This window comes from Haemorhous mexicanus, chromosome 12, assembly GCF_027477595.1.
Source record: "Haemorhous mexicanus isolate bHaeMex1 chromosome 12, bHaeMex1.pri, whole genome shotgun sequence".
Taxonomy (NCBI): Eukaryota; Metazoa; Chordata; class Aves; order Passeriformes; family Fringillidae; genus Haemorhous; species Haemorhous mexicanus.
The window spans coordinates 12,181,292-12,197,038 of record NC_082352.1 but is presented as its reverse complement, the minus strand read 5'-3'; the positions used below and the strand labels follow the sequence as shown (position 1 = coordinate 12,197,038).

At 37.4% G+C, this 15,747-nt stretch overlaps 1 protein-coding gene and 1 long non-coding RNA gene across 6 annotated transcripts in view; one reads left to right on the top strand and one right to left on the bottom strand.

Annotated features, from left to right (window-relative positions):
• LOC132332627 (uncharacterized) overlaps positions 1–9,429 on the top strand; it is a 30,298-nt gene extending 20,869 nt beyond the window's left edge. The window contains exon 3 of the long non-coding RNA XR_009487960.1: positions 7,736–9,429. This is a non-coding gene — a long non-coding RNA (uncharacterized LOC132332627). The remainder of the gene's footprint in view (positions 1–7,735) is intronic.
• FTO (FTO alpha-ketoglutarate dependent dioxygenase) overlaps positions 1–15,747 on the bottom strand; it is a 221,445-nt gene that overhangs the window by 41,363 nt on the left and 164,335 nt on the right. The gene's annotated exons all lie outside the window — the stretch shown is intronic.

Here is a 15,747-nt window from a genome sequence, read left to right as displayed (position 1 = left end):
CTTCAACAAGAGATGAAAATGGTTATCTCATCATTTCAGTGCCAGGGTGAAATCTTCTCTGAGCCAGAGTATTTTTACAGATGATTTATGTCTGGGAAGGGTAGTTGTTTAACAAAATGGCAGATAATGATAAATAGAAAGCAAATAGAAACAGCAGCAAGGGAGTGGTTCTTAGTTGCAGCAGCGGAATAAACAATATACTTACATAAAGTATATGTCATATATAAGTGCCATTATTCTAAATCCTATGACTTATATGTTACTTGGAACATCGCATAAAAGAGCTGGTAATATGATTTACAGGATAGGAAATTTAACATGTATGCAAGGCAAATAAGTATCAAAATTCTTCTTTCTGTTACATTTCTGTTAATCCCACTTCACTGAAATTACTCTGGATTTACAATTGTATAATAAACAAGAAGTGTCTATGTGTTCACTGGCTTTAATACATTATTATATTAAAAGGAGAAGGATCAAAAGATGGGCTAATTTTGATGTTGTTACAAATACATTTTTAACCACAATACTTATATTGTCTGTGGGCTAAAATACAAATACTGCTACAGAAAAAGGGAAGGCTGATACACACACTATCTGGACATATTTTTAATAAAGTCATCTGAAAACAAAACTTTTTTTTCTCTTAAGATCTGGCTTTGGATGACATGATTAAACAAATATTCATGGAGTCAATGATGAGAAGAAAACGCAGCACAAAGCAAACTGCCTGTTTGAGTTTTTTGAATTAGAGATGCTGCAAACAATGTCAAATTGGAGATGGAGATTTGAGGTCAGGGTGCTCGTTTTCAGTTTCTTTTCCTTTTTCTGCATTTTTCCTGTGGCTGTACACAAAGGGAAAAAAAAAATCTAATTACAGTTTTAAATGCCCAAAATGCCATGTCCACCAAAAGCCCGATGCTCATTAGTACTAGTAATTAACTTTACAACTGTCAACACAAACACCACACAGGCTGACAGATAGATAGTAGCTCTGAGGGTGCTAATAAATCCGGAAATAACAACTTGACACGCAGATGCACAAAAGGATGCAGGTGATAAAGAAATGTTGACATCAAATCTAATTATCTTGGAAACGGCCAAGTCCTGCACAATCCCCAGTAATGCACTGTTATTGCTGGTGATGAGCCCCACTGGAACAGCTCTTAACCACAGCCTACAACGGAGCTTTTACAGCCCCTTGTCATATCTAGTGAGGACAATATCAAAAAGGAAATTATGAGTGTCATGACCCCTCCAAGTCAAAAATCTAGTGATGAATATAGGCTCAGCAAGGCATAGCAGATTACCCCCTTACGAGTTTTAAAGCCAGGATGATATATGACATTTTTATCAGGCACTTTCTCAGGAATGTCACCAAGAGGGAAAATAAAGGCCCTGAAAAGAGACGACTAGGTGAATTATGCAACTGTAATTGCCGATCATAACCTGATATGAGCTGAAATTGCTCTGTTTTCATATTGAGATAGCATAAAATAGTCGGGAAATGCAATGGCTTCTTAATGTGGCCTAGATGAGTCTAATATTCTGATCATTTTTCACTCAGCTGCTAGGTAAATAGTGCTTCTTTAACACAACCACCGTGGCCCAGGGCAATCTGGGGGCCCAATTTTACACTTGAATTGAGAAAATATGTGTAAACTACAATTTTTCATATTTTCTGCATACATAAGAAGATGAAACATCTTTATCATGTGTATTGTCTGGCTGAGCTTATACAAAATATTAGTTTATCTCTCCTACTTTGGTTTATTCCATAAGCAAAACACATAGATCTAAAGGACAGGCAATATTCTATATACAAAATAGGTCCATCTTTTATGCAGCCTTGTATGAAGAACTCAACCATTCTGTTTTTGAAAAGCTGGCAATTAGCAAGTGTAGATTTTGCAAAATAAATTACAATATACTAAAATCCTTACACTTTTCTGCAAATTGGTATTTAAAAAAAAAAGGAAAATAAAAGGCCACAGAAATATTAATCTGTACAACATGAGATACTAGTTTAAACAATAACCTCTAGGAGAAAAGGAAGGTGAAGGGCATTTCTTTATTACCATGCCATAAGATAAATTTATTTTATCATAAATCTGCTGCATTAAGGGGTTCATAAGATAGATTTGCTTAAAAACCAAAACTGAGTTAAAATAAAAAACCCTCAAATCAACCACAAAATCCAATGAAACAAAAAGCATGCTACTACCCATTCTCAGATAATAATCAGCAATAATACCTGGGGCAGAAAGGTCATAAACCATACTTCCAAGACAGGAATAATTCATTGTACTACTATGTGTTTAAGAATTAGTTTGATAGAGTCACTATCTAGACTGTGAGATATTGTCTATCAATCTGACCTTCTAAAAATGAGCCCACAGACTCCCACTTAGATCAAAACCTCTGCTTTTATGATAAGCACTGTCCTTCTTACGATGAATTTTAGGACTAGGCTTATGATGAGTGCAGCATCATTTGCAAAATACGGAAGTGAAACAACAAAAACTCTTAAATAATTAGGTCTTTAAATTTCTGGACAGATTTTTCTGGCAAAGGAACTGAAAAAAGCAACCCCATTTTGTTCGCTTGCTTAAGAGTCAACTCAGAAATAAACAAGTGCAAAGGAGGTTAAAAGACTGAAATTTCTTTGTTTGCATTTATGTTATCTGTTCTTAGTTGCTATATATCCACCTTATCAAGGTGCTCCAACACTAATTGCAGAGCAGCACTGACTAGCAGCAATAACCAGCACTTGGAAAAAATCCCGTGTGATGCTGGTGACTGCAGATAAGAGCCCCTTAACAAACTTGGGTATATCTGCATCAACTTACTTCCTAGTCCCTTCTACATTTTACGCTTCCTAGAGGCTGATATTTTGTACTAAATATCATAGCAAAGTGATACCTCACTCTACAGAGAGGCTTCAAGCACAGATGATTTCCAAAGGCTTGAGGGTGTGGGATATACGGAACTGAAAATAACACTGAACACTGTGATACTTCAGTGATCACACAAGTCTTTGTAAAATATTTGACTGGAAACCAGAAGAGGATTGAAATATAGTTCCTAGCAATTAATACTGTGTGATCCTAAATGTAGAGTTGTTCAGATCTCAAAAGAATTTAAAACTGTAGACCCATCCATATTTATTACATTACCACTAACCCTATTATGAACAGTCTTTATGTAATTAACATACCAGCAGGGAATTTAAGAGGTAACTTGGCATTAATTTTCAATCCCTATTCTCCGTGAATTTGGTACTCAATTGTAGTGATAAATAGAAGACACATGGTTATGATTACACATTTTCTGTAATGATTATGCACCACAGTAGAAAAGACCTCATAATGCAGCACAGGCTCACAGTTAGCAAGAAAACCCATTTACTGCTGGATTTTCATTCTCTTCCAGTAATTCAGAAAGTCAAGTCACCACTTTCCATTTTTTTTCCTTTTTCACAAGACCTGTTTAGAGATGACTTTTCCCACACTCACTGGCACTTGGCAGAAAAACAACTTCCAGCCTCCACCATTCCCTCCTCAAGCCAGCCCCGCTGAAGGTGTGTTTATTCCATCTCCCTGTCTCTGTATCCCCCTTCCGGAGAGCAGGGGCTGCAGCCACTGCTGTTGCTAAGCAACTCAGCCACAGCACTGCATCACCAAGTACAGATTGCTCCCATCATTTTCAGCCTCACAAATTTGGGAGCTGGTATAATAATAGGAAGTAGTATGGATAACAAAACCATTATCCATAGACCGGTAAGTTAGCAGATGGATCATAAGAGCTAAAAAAAAAAAAAAAAAAAAGCTACTGTAACAAGAGCACTGAACAATTATTGGCAGTTTTGTTTTCAACCATTTTTAAAAAAATCATTACAGCCTTCACAAAGAAGTTTACATACTCACTAGGTGTGAATGCAAAAGTATTTCTGAATTATGATGATTTTTTGTGGGTCTTTCTGTGCAGGAGAACACCACAATTATCGGTGCTGCCAGAAGCTAGCACAAGATCTATTAGTAATCAAATTTCAGCCCAGATTTTATGGTTAGTCTAACCGAGTTAATTTCTCTAATGTTAGCAATTCATGGAAGAGGTCTCTTGTGGCAGCACAAACCTGGGATCCACAGCAGCTGTCAGAAGAGACTCTAAGGAATTCCTTATTAGCCAGAATGCAACCAGGCAGAAAACTCATTACACAGTGCTAAATATACTTAATCACATCTATTAGAGAAAAATGAACTTGATAATTACAACAAATAACTAAAGAGCAAAAAGTGTTCATGGAAAAACCCACACCAGGATGTGTAAGAAGAGGGGCTGCATACTGTCTGTGTGGGAGAAAGCCTTGCTGGAAACTCTTCTGATTCTGATGGAAAATGACTACACCACAATGTACAAATGATTTAGGTTCCCCTTGAAAGTGAAGCATTTACATTTAATAGCTTACATAAATGTAACATAATAAGTAAATTAATCGCTTAGATTTTAAAAATTAATTTGAAAAGCTCTTCTGAGAGTTGAGACAACAACATCTCAACATGCTTTTTTGGGGAAAGGAAGTCTGCTACAGACATTCACCACAAAAATGGTAATTTCACAATAGTACATTATACAAGTGCTCAAAGTCTTTCCTTGTTCTGCAGCCTTTATTTTGCTTGAAGTGGGGTGATGTGGTCCACAATTTTGCCCACCACGCTATCTGTATTTTAAAACTGACAGTTTTAAACTGAAGCTATCAGATAATGACCTCACAATGTAATTATAGGCTGAAGTCAAATGTAAGCATCACATATAATACACAGGCACTGCAAGCAGACCTGGATATCATCTGCCAAAAGCTCCCTTGCTCTGACATCCAGAAGCATCCAAAGTCTTAGTTTTATTTAGTCAGTGCACATGAAGTGTGGGCACTCTAAAGTTGCAGCAATTGCAAATCCTGATGCACAGACACTTGGAGAGCAAACAGAGCAGTGACTGCAGCTTCATATCTTTAGAACAAGTCTAATACCCAGACTTCTGTCACTACATACCAAATTCCTCTCACATGTTATGAAAAGCAGTTAACCTTTAAGCAAATCCATGAACTTGGAGTCTTTTTGAGCCCAAACTTTATTTAAAAGTCTTTCCCAACTATATATATATATATATATATATATATATATATATATATATCCTTAATTCAACATAATTGAAATAAAGAAATCAGGCATATTGAAATCATCAAATAAAATCTGAGAAGGGATACTCCAAGGTTTTAATGTAATTTTGACTTTATTGGAAGAGGACAGCTAAGTAATGCATGAAGCAAGCCATCTGGGTTTTCTTTTTCTATGCAGCCATTGAACATTTTCACCTTTATTTGTATGATATACTATTAAAACACTGGATAGCATCTAGCAAAAATAAGACAAATTCTGCAAAGTTGTATCCAAATAAAAGGAGATGCAATGGCCACAGAAAGTCCTCACCTAAAGGCTGTCAAAGACATAGAAAGCCTCAGCACTTTGCAAGCCAAAGTGAGGGACCCAGGTCCCAAGTGAAAGGTCTACACTGTCAGCTTCCTCTCTTCACCTCATTCCTTTCCTCCAGCTGTCATGAAGAGAGGCAAGAAACTGCAGAATTCCATTTCCTAGAACATAACTTAAAATGGTGGAAACTAGGAAACAGGATTTGATTCATTGTGTGGCCCAAGAACAGTGAAAGATCCAAAGTCTGCATGACAGTAAATTAAGAGCAGATGGACAAGACTTTGAACTGATAGAAGAAAACATTTCTTACTGCTCTCTTGCACTTGTTTTCCTTTGTTCTAGCTGATTCTACCTTCTCTTGGTCATTTCTGCTGTCTCTGTATCATGTCAGAACCAGAGTTTTACAACTAAAACAAGGCAGTGGCTACAAAGCTCAGGCAGTAGCCACATCTCAGAAGTTAAGGACCACATATACACCATTTTTAAACATGCTCCTTCCAATGAGTTACACTTATGGGACTAAAGTTAAAGGAAAAATGTAAAAGGTATTCTAGAAGAGTCTAAAAATTGAACATTTTCTGACATTTTTTTGGTTCTGAAGTTTACAGATCAGAAAATGTTCTCATGGAAAGAAGCAACTGAGCCTTGCAAAAATTACTGACTTCATAAAGTCTATTATTTAACCTAGAAATCTAAATAGTGCACCTGACTACAGAGAATGTGTAGTATTCCTCTGTGTGAACAAAGGTATCACAGAACTCATATAATTGCTTCCTCAGTTCTGTACATCTATTAAATAATTTGTTTTTCTTAGTACAAACTGAAATTCTAATTTTAGGTTGTCAGTCATAACTTGGCATATACATCACACCAGGCTGAAATCAGAATTAATACACACACATCTGAAATGAATTATAGGCACAGAATGGTACATGAATTTTTAAGTTATTTTTACAAATTTCTACTGCATTTCAACAGATTTAACTCCCACTTAGTTATGCCAATACAATAAATGTCCAGCAAGTTTGAGATGTGGAAAAACAGTTTTTGCCTTCAAGCATTCTCTCTCCATTCTTTATTCTTTCAAGCCTAGGCACAGTTCACAGTGGATTGCTGAATTAGGTGAACCTTTCACCTGAATTTTCATAGCCATTTCTACAATCTTATGGCTGAGATACTCTTTACCCTAGAAGGTTAAGTTGGCCACACAAATATAACATTAACTGCTATGAACTGGAAGAGAGCTATGGTAGCAGTGGTAAGACAGAAAAGTGAAACAAGCAAGTCTTAAAGGGCATAAAAGGCCATGATCTTCCTTTATGTGTACAGAAAATGGCTACAACCAAATTTTGTTCAAAAAGCAGAAATTACTGATTGCTCCTTTCAGAATATCAGCCTTCCATGGTTGGGAGTTTGGACAGCAAAAGCTGGTTCTGTAACATTTCTCATTTACACAGTATGAGCTCTGAGCATAGACAATCCACAAGTATAATTGTGCATTGCAGTGATAAAAACAGAGGTTTAATATCCTTTTATAACAATCATGTTCAGGAAGCTAAACACAAAGAGAAATCATCAAATGCCAGAATTCTGCTCTTAGTGTTCTGGGGATAAAGGTACATTGCAATCTTTTCTGTCCTGCCATTCAACAAATAATAATAACAAGCCTTCCTCACTTAAAACAGAAAATGTTTCCAATTTATTATAAAAGTTCATTAGCATTTACTGAGAATTGAATTAATAGAAATGGAAAACTTGCTTTAGAATTAGCGTGTTAATAGTATATGAACTGCAGATGCCTCCTTTTAAATCCAGATAATTCTTTCAGGGATATAAACTCCCATTCTTATTTAATTCTCTGTGGAGGGCCTTATAGATTTTTCTTTTTCCCAGGGAAGTTTTTTCCATTCTGAATACAGAAAAAAAGAAATCTGTGGAGATGTTTACAGAGCAAGTTTATGTTGAGAATAAAGAGCAGTTTGAAAGCCAACAGAGAGTGGTGAGCAGTGACAAACACAGGAACAGAGGGATCATTCCTTTTGCAGTCTTCATGGACAGTCCAAGGATGCCACAGGCACAAACTTTTGCTAAGCAAAAAATGTTGTGATAGCATCAAAGGCAGAAAATCTGATTAAAATGGCTAAAACAGAGCTTTGTTGTTCCAAAGTGTGGAAAATCTCGTAGCTCCAGATGTTCTTAACTTGGTTACGAAGTTTTCCTTTGTTTTTTCCTATTTTCAAACACAGGGATGCACCAAACACCCTTGAAAAATATGGAAGAGTTAGGAACAACCCTGACAAGCAGAGCAAGCAGAAGCAGCACAGTGTGGTGGCAGCTGCAGCAGCACGGGGCTGGCAGGGGATGGAGCACATGGCTGGCACTTAGCAAACAGCAGAGACAACCACTCCAGACCACGGATGGGGGATCTCTCCGTGGGGTTCCACCACAAGAAATGACAAGAAGAACTGCATCTATGACTTTCTCTAATGTTCATAACTCAAAACCCACGACCTTGATCACTTTAGCAGATGGTTTTGCTCTGCTGTAGTTGCAATTAGACAGAGTGTGCCAAAGTGAAGAGCAAATTACCCATGCTATCTATCCCAGTTAAAAAAATCTGCAGTCTTCCAGTATCTAGTGGGACAATATCCAAAATTTTTCAGCCCCAGCCCATGCTGGATTGCCATTATATTTTATGTCAATCAGTTCTTCAGAGAGTCCAAGACCCTTGGCATATGTTCTTAGTTAACAAAATGGAAAATTAAACTTTGTAGCAACCCCCTGCCACTCCCAAAATAAAAGAAAAATTCTATTTACATCAATGAGCAGGAAGTCTGATCTTCCAGTGCCAGCCAAAAAGCCTGCAATATAAGGACATTTGGCTGAATAAAGGAATTTAAAGTAAGCAAACTAGCCTAAACTCACAATCCTGCATTTCAGGTGCTGAGGAATATTCATAAGGAATATGAATTTTTAAATAACCTCTGATATTGACAAGCACAAGTTTATTACTTTTACAGTGCTTTAATGCCTGTTCAAAAATGAGCAGACTTTTTGAACACATTATCCTCATGGAAGAAGTGCTCCTGAATTTCTTCAACACACAGAAAATACCACAATTACAAGCCCAGTATTTGCACAAACAAGTAAAAAAATTGTATTGCAATGAAGCAGGAAGAGGTACCTAAAGACTGTGGCATTCTCAGAAATTAATGACTGTGTATAAGACCTCATGAAGCCTGAGGGACTGAACAAGACAATGTCTGAATATGAAACCTGGTCTTAGGTTCCCAGCTTCCAGAACAAGCTTTTCTCTGGGCTATACTGAAAAGGAAACATGAGCAGCATCTGCTCCTTGGTTCTCCAGCACTGATGGATTTGGAATAGCAACGTACAGTAGTTTCTACAAATTAAATGCATGAAAATTGCAATGAGTAGACTGAAAAAAATGATATTTGAGAGTAGATCTGAATATGAAGAAGATATGTAGATAAACTACCTCGCTGGCAAACTCATGTCAGGTTTTTTACAGTCCAGATGGGATAGGGCAAACCAAAAGGGGGCATTTATGTCAGAGCCTGTACAACACGAACAAGGATGCTGATATGGTTTCTTTTTTATATAGAGCTGGGTAAAGAGATCAGAGAACACTGGAACGTTAGCCAAAACAAGTTATCCAGCTGCACTGTGTTTCATCACATATCAATTTTTACTGAAAGAAACCCATACAAATTTAATCAGTTCTTCATATGGTAATATTTAACATTTTTCCCCAAGTTGTTTGATATTATTGTTTTAAAAGTTCCTTTTCCCCTGTCCTCGAAACGTGATGTGTGATAGTGGTGAACACAGGAAAAACATCTAAAACATCTATCCCTGGCAAGACTGAAAGCCTCATTTGCAGTAGACTCAGTAATAAATGCACTGGCGTCTGTGTCAATTGACTGTCTCAATGAAGAACAGGTCACCATAGGGAGCAGTGCAGGCAGCCTCCACGTTTCAACTCCCACATCCCCATCCCATGCATGTTTGTAGCATCAGGAGAAATTAAATTACCCTAATAAACCTTTCTGCCTCCCCCCCCACCTCCAAGAAACAGGATTATTTTCCTGATATCATAAACCACATGGGTTTTCCTTTTTTCTTTTTTTTTTAAGGCTATCATATAGCATTTGTATAGCACTTTTAATTATTTGAAAATATATAATAGAGTGGAGACATGGATCCCACTTATATAAATGCCTATTAAAAGGCCATTTATTCTCTCAGTAACCATAAAACGTAAAACACCTCTTAAAAGAAAATAATTCCTTTGTTTCTAAGCCAAACACATATAATAAGACAGCTTGCTCCTTTTAAGTAAATAAAAATGATTTGTATTAAATAAAATGAAATATTGTAGGCACTATATAATTTAACAATAAGACACATCAAAGTATGCATTACTGCGAGCTAACCCATGCCTCAGAGGTGTTGCAAGCCAAATTCTTTAAACGATCCAAGAAACATGTTGTTACAGAAAAGCAAAAACCACAGCACGTCACAAACTATTGGTCAGATGAGATGGAAAACCAAGTTCCTAACCATTTGTGGTCACTACAATCCCCTGGCAATTACTGTGCCCGGAGAATGTTGATTTTGCCCAAACTGAAATGTTTTTAATGCCCAAGTTTTATGGCCTATTCCTAATTTCTGCAGGAAGAAGTGCCCCCTGTGTGCTCTGCACACTGCTGTGTCCAGTCCTCAAATGGTTGCAAGGACTGTCTTGCATGTGAACAATTTATCTGGATCTCTACAGGCTCTCAGTTACAGCCCACTAAAATGGGTGAAACTAATGGGATTTCTTGGAGGTACTTGGTAGTGACATTTGATCCATAGTTTGTAACACAGTTTCAAATTCCTCAACTATAATATAAGTATAAATAACATTATTATGATGTATATAAATCCAAATAAGATGATTCAAAAAAAAGTTCATTATTGAGAATACACTAAACCCCTTGACAGAACAAAAAGTATTTTTAAAAACACAGCAAAAAAAACCATCACAGAAAAGTTTATTGTTTGTATTAGTTTCATATGGATTTACACCACCACATTGCATCCATACTCCCCATACAGGATCTGCTCTGCAGTTTTGATTGCTCTATTTATAAAAAACTTTTCAGTGGAAGCACTGTAAGCTGAATCAGAAAGCTGATGAGTCAGTACAGTTCACTGAAAAGGAGTTTCCTCTCCAAGAGGAACATTAACATGTAGTGTAGCTTAGGTTCTAGCTGTGCCAACTGTCTTGTAGCAAAAAAAAAACAAACCCAAAACTTCTGTCTCTAGCAACAGCAGCAATTTCTTTTAAAAAACCACACCACACAGTAGGGAAATGGTCTGTAATCCTGCTGCTTTATATCACCTGTGAGGAGTGACTGAATGGTGGCCTGAAGTGACATGTGAATTAAAAGCTGAGTTGTGAGTTAAGAGAACACCGACACTACTCCATAAAAAGAAACCTCCCCAAAACAGGACAAAACTAAAGCCCTAGTGCACCTGAAGCCTTCAACACTGCCTTCAGCCCTTCAGCTGAGACAGACTCCGTAGCTGTGGAGCTGCAGGGGTGGGACATCCGCCCTACAGTCGGTCCCAATGCTGGGAGCTCAGGGCAGAGGTGCTGGAGATGGGAAAGTCCCTGCTTGCCACAACAGTTGCACATTCCACCCACAAAAGGTCCCACTAACAACCACAACCATTTATTCTGTGATGCTTGAAAAGCTTTTTAATAATAAAACAACCCTAACTGAAAAGTAATGAAGCATAGGGGAGATTTTCCAAGTAACTGTGACCCCAAAACATTCTACTTTGTTGATTAAAATACACTTGCCAGGTGAGTAGAAAAACCAGACACCAGCTTCTCATCCTTTTCATTCTATTGTTACAGAAACAGCAGAAAGCACATTAATGCATTTCAAACATTTCTATCAAAAAAGCCACGTTAAATAATAAATTTGAGGTGATTTTTTTCATACTGTTATGTCAACAAAAAATTCACTGTGTTTATGAAATTCTTTCTTGCAATGCTAATTAATAATTCTGGACTTTTGCTGCTATCTTGCAAATTAACATGCACCTGCAATTTCCTGTGGCTGTAGACTTCACCACCAAAAGTCATATGGTGCTAAAATAATATTTAATAAACACTTTTTTTATTAACCGGTCTTCCATCCACAGAATTATTACAGTCAATAAATGTTACAAGAACATTATTATGTGGCCTAAAAATTGATATTAATTTGCATTTGATCGACTCCATGTGTCCACAAGCCTTACAGGAGTGCTAAGTGCTTCTAGCACAGAGCTGAAGCTCCTCTGAAGCAGATTCGCACCCATTCAAAAACAAAAGGCTATGCCCATTGAACAAACAGCAGCCAAATCCTCCTTAATTTCATTGCTCCAGGCGTGCTGGTGAACTATTCACACTGATTGGCATCGTTCAGTTTGCAATAAAGGATCTGCTGAAGTGACAGATACTTGTGGAAATAAACTGCCAACAGATTTGCTATGTCAGTAATTAAGTATGTAAAGCTACACATGTTGAACAATAGTGCCTTCCACCAAGATGTATGCCATAATATCAAAAAAGTAACCTGGCATCTGGCTCCTTTATTTAAGTACTTTTCTTAGGGTTTGGATCTTAATTTTTTACAGTTGACAGCAATGTTATTTGAGCCAGTCAGTGGCATCTGGTTGCTGGGGGGGGTGGAAAATAAGGGAAAAAAAAGGGGAAAAAAAAGCAGCTCTGTGCACTTTAATTAATTGTGGAGAGATTACATGGTCTTCCAACCGTGTAGTTTGTCATCAGAGCACATTACAGATTTATATTAGATGTTTCTCCACAGTGTCAAGAATAATTAAAAAGGGATAGGAAATGATGCCAGCTAGCAATGCTTTACATCAGCGGTGAAAGTTTTATATTTATTACAGCCAAATAATTTTAAAAGAAGATGTCAATTTTGTAGTTATACTGTGCAAGGAATAAATATTAGGTGGGTAAAGCAGCCAATACATTTCAGCTGCTTGAATAATGAGAGGTTCATGTTTAATCTATCAGACCTACCAGAATTGGTGTGACATGTCAGTTATTAATGAAGCAGCATCCCCTTTTCTCATAAAAACATCCTCTCAATACAATAACTAACATATGTTTTTCTTTTCTTCCTAAAAGGAGCTCTGCCCAATTTCTCCTTTTGATTCATGTAAGAAGAGACATGCCTACTGTACACAAATTCTTTTGCTCGATTAATTTGCAATACCTTTGGTCTTGGGCTGTGCTAATAGAACAGTGCTTATGTGTACTCAAGCTCTCAATTCACTCATCATAAAGGGCCACATTGCTCTCCTCCCCAGTGCACAGACTCCTTTGTACTTGCAGATGAGAGAGGCACATGGACCTAAAGGCAGTTTGCAGCCTAAGGGGCAATCTCCACCCAAATACTACGGGTTTCATTTCTGTCCTCATATAGGCTCATTCACAAACTGCATTTCCCAAATCCCCTCAATATATTTGTATTTATTTCATGCAGTTTCACTAATTGAGTTTCTGCTGCTTTAAGCATTCTGTATTAAGAAACCAATGCAAACAAGTCACTTCCTTTTGCTATGAAATAGCTTTCAACCTCTGAGCTCAAATGGAGATTTTCTGTCATATATCAACACCAAAATGAATTACTAAAACCAGCAGTGAATGCCCCCTTTACCCCTGTTCTATTGGGTTTTTTTCTGAAGCACAATGAGAAAACAACTTCAGAGAAATTACTACACATAATTGTGATCAAACGACTTGGCCCTTGCTGTTGTTTTTGCTGAGCCCAAAAGAGGAAACAAGCTTTCATGAGCACAGTGGCAGCTTTCCCATTCAGTTCATCTCTTTCATTAAGTTACATTTTATAAAGGTAAAACAGCAAGAATTCACATCCTACATCTACAGCACCACCCAATTATGGTCAGAGCTCATGAATCAAAGAGCTGACCTGGAGGAGGATGGAGCATCACTCCATACAAGGTAAGCAGTGAGCTCCAGCAGACAGAGCTGCGGACTGAAATTCCCAAGACTGAAATTCCCATGCTTTCAGTCCCGAATTCTCTGGGCTGAAATTCCCAAGCTTCTCCTTGGCATGCCCAGGAACTCCCTAGATGGCCTTGAGTCTCTCTTTCCTTTATGGTTGTGACTACAGAAAGGACCAATAACCTAATTTCATTTCAGACACTTGGGCATCTTGTTCATCACCATGCATTATTACTCCAATTAGAGATGAAGTTCTATATTTTATTATAATGTGCATAGATTTTGAAAAAATAGTTAAACCCAGTTTTTCATTCTTTAATTGCCCTGACTCCATTTGAGATGTTTAACCTTGCAATAGAGCATTGCTGGGTTAAGATACCACACAACTTTTCTGCTTATTGAAGCTGCCGTGCCATGTTTCAGAATTGCTCTCTAGCAATGGACACCACACCACCTGCTTTTGCTTGGTTTTGTTTTCTGCTGAATGATCACTTCATTTACACTAGAAAACATGGCAATGACAATTCCATAATGTTTTGTATCTATAATGAGTCCATTTGAAAAACTTAACCAGTGTGCAATTTGCCTAAGTGGTGGTTCTCTAAACATTGCAAAGCTTTACAATGGAAATTTCTATTTACTGCTGGCTTTTAAGCACCTTTTTAAATGTGGTTTTTCCTGTGTATTACCAAAATGTTTGGGAAATTACCTGTCTAGATGCCCTTCCTCTCTTTTTAATATGACCACAGCAGCAAACTGCTGCAGCTGCTTGTAGAAGAAGCCCCCAGGAGAAGCAATACCAATCAGTGAGATCTCTTTCTTTGAAGCCAGACCATTGGCATTTTTTTTTGGCACTCCCTTCTCCCTAAGAGATGAGGAAATATTCTGGGCAAAGTCAGGTAATGGTTGTGAAGAATTCTCAAGAGACTTGCTCTGATTATTTTTAGGCTGATAAGGAATTTGATTGGATTTGGAGAGAGAAGATGGGAAGAAACTGTTGGTCTTATCAAATAGGATCAGATTTATTTTAAGATTATTTGGAGCACTGAGAGCAAGCTATAGTAAATAAAATATGAACACAAAAAAAAAGGAGGAGGAAATTGTTCACAGCGACCTACTATATCACATACTGCATTTCACTTAGCTGATGTCTTGCAAGTGTCAGTCAAAAAAAAGTTCCAGCTTCTCTCACATTCCTCTACACTTTTTCTACATGTGCCACTGGCAATACAAAGCCTCTTTAGTCTTCAGAGAATTAATAAAAAAATTCCAATGGATTTGAGAGGTGCTAAAGAGGCAAAGAGTAGACATTTTCCCTTGTGCCTAGACTCAAATGTCCTTTTATTTTGAAATAAAGAATAAGTTCTCCAATCTCAGTACAACTCCTTTGTCATGAGAGACCACCTGATAAAAGCCCACTTCTAAGAGGAAAAGTTCAGCTGTTTACAACTGACAAAGCTTTTGCTTCTGAATCAGTGCATGGCTCATGCCAGTATAAATATCCAAATAGTACTTTCTGGAGAATTAAATCTGGACCTCAGAGTCCCCTGAACTACAGCTTCCAGCTCAGTAACAGTAATACATCCAAAATTAATGCTTAACACACTGACTTACTATTTCAGATTCAGGGACTCAAATATCATGAATGTGTCTGGGAAAATAATCTCCCCATCATGTTACTTTGTGCTCTGAACTACTGTTCCCCTCCCTCTCTCTCCAGTTCAGTGACAGGCAGACAGCAAGGGCCACAGCAGAGCTATGACTGGTGCAGTAGCTCCTGCATACTCTGATGATCAGCTTTGATCATCTTGCACTATTTTCATTAGAGAACTTTTACCCTTTCCATTCTGTAGAGGGTGGATATCTTCATTAAAAGTCCTCTTCTCTGATTACCATCAATACTGGGGAATTCATGATGTGCCATGTGGCTTTCAGATCTCAGACACACAGAGATGACAATGTTCAAATTTAATGCTTCGATTGCATCAATATACAACTGCTTTATGGTCAAATCAATCCACTGATTAACAATATTTTATCATTGACTTGAAATTTTGCCCATGCAGAACACAAGCAAGCCATATTAATATTTGCTCTGATTTATCCTACCCTAATCAACACTCAGCTGTCACCTATTTTAACTACTGAATATTTAATAACTAGTATTAAAATAAAAGGGCATTATCAAAGTTTTGGACATCTTCC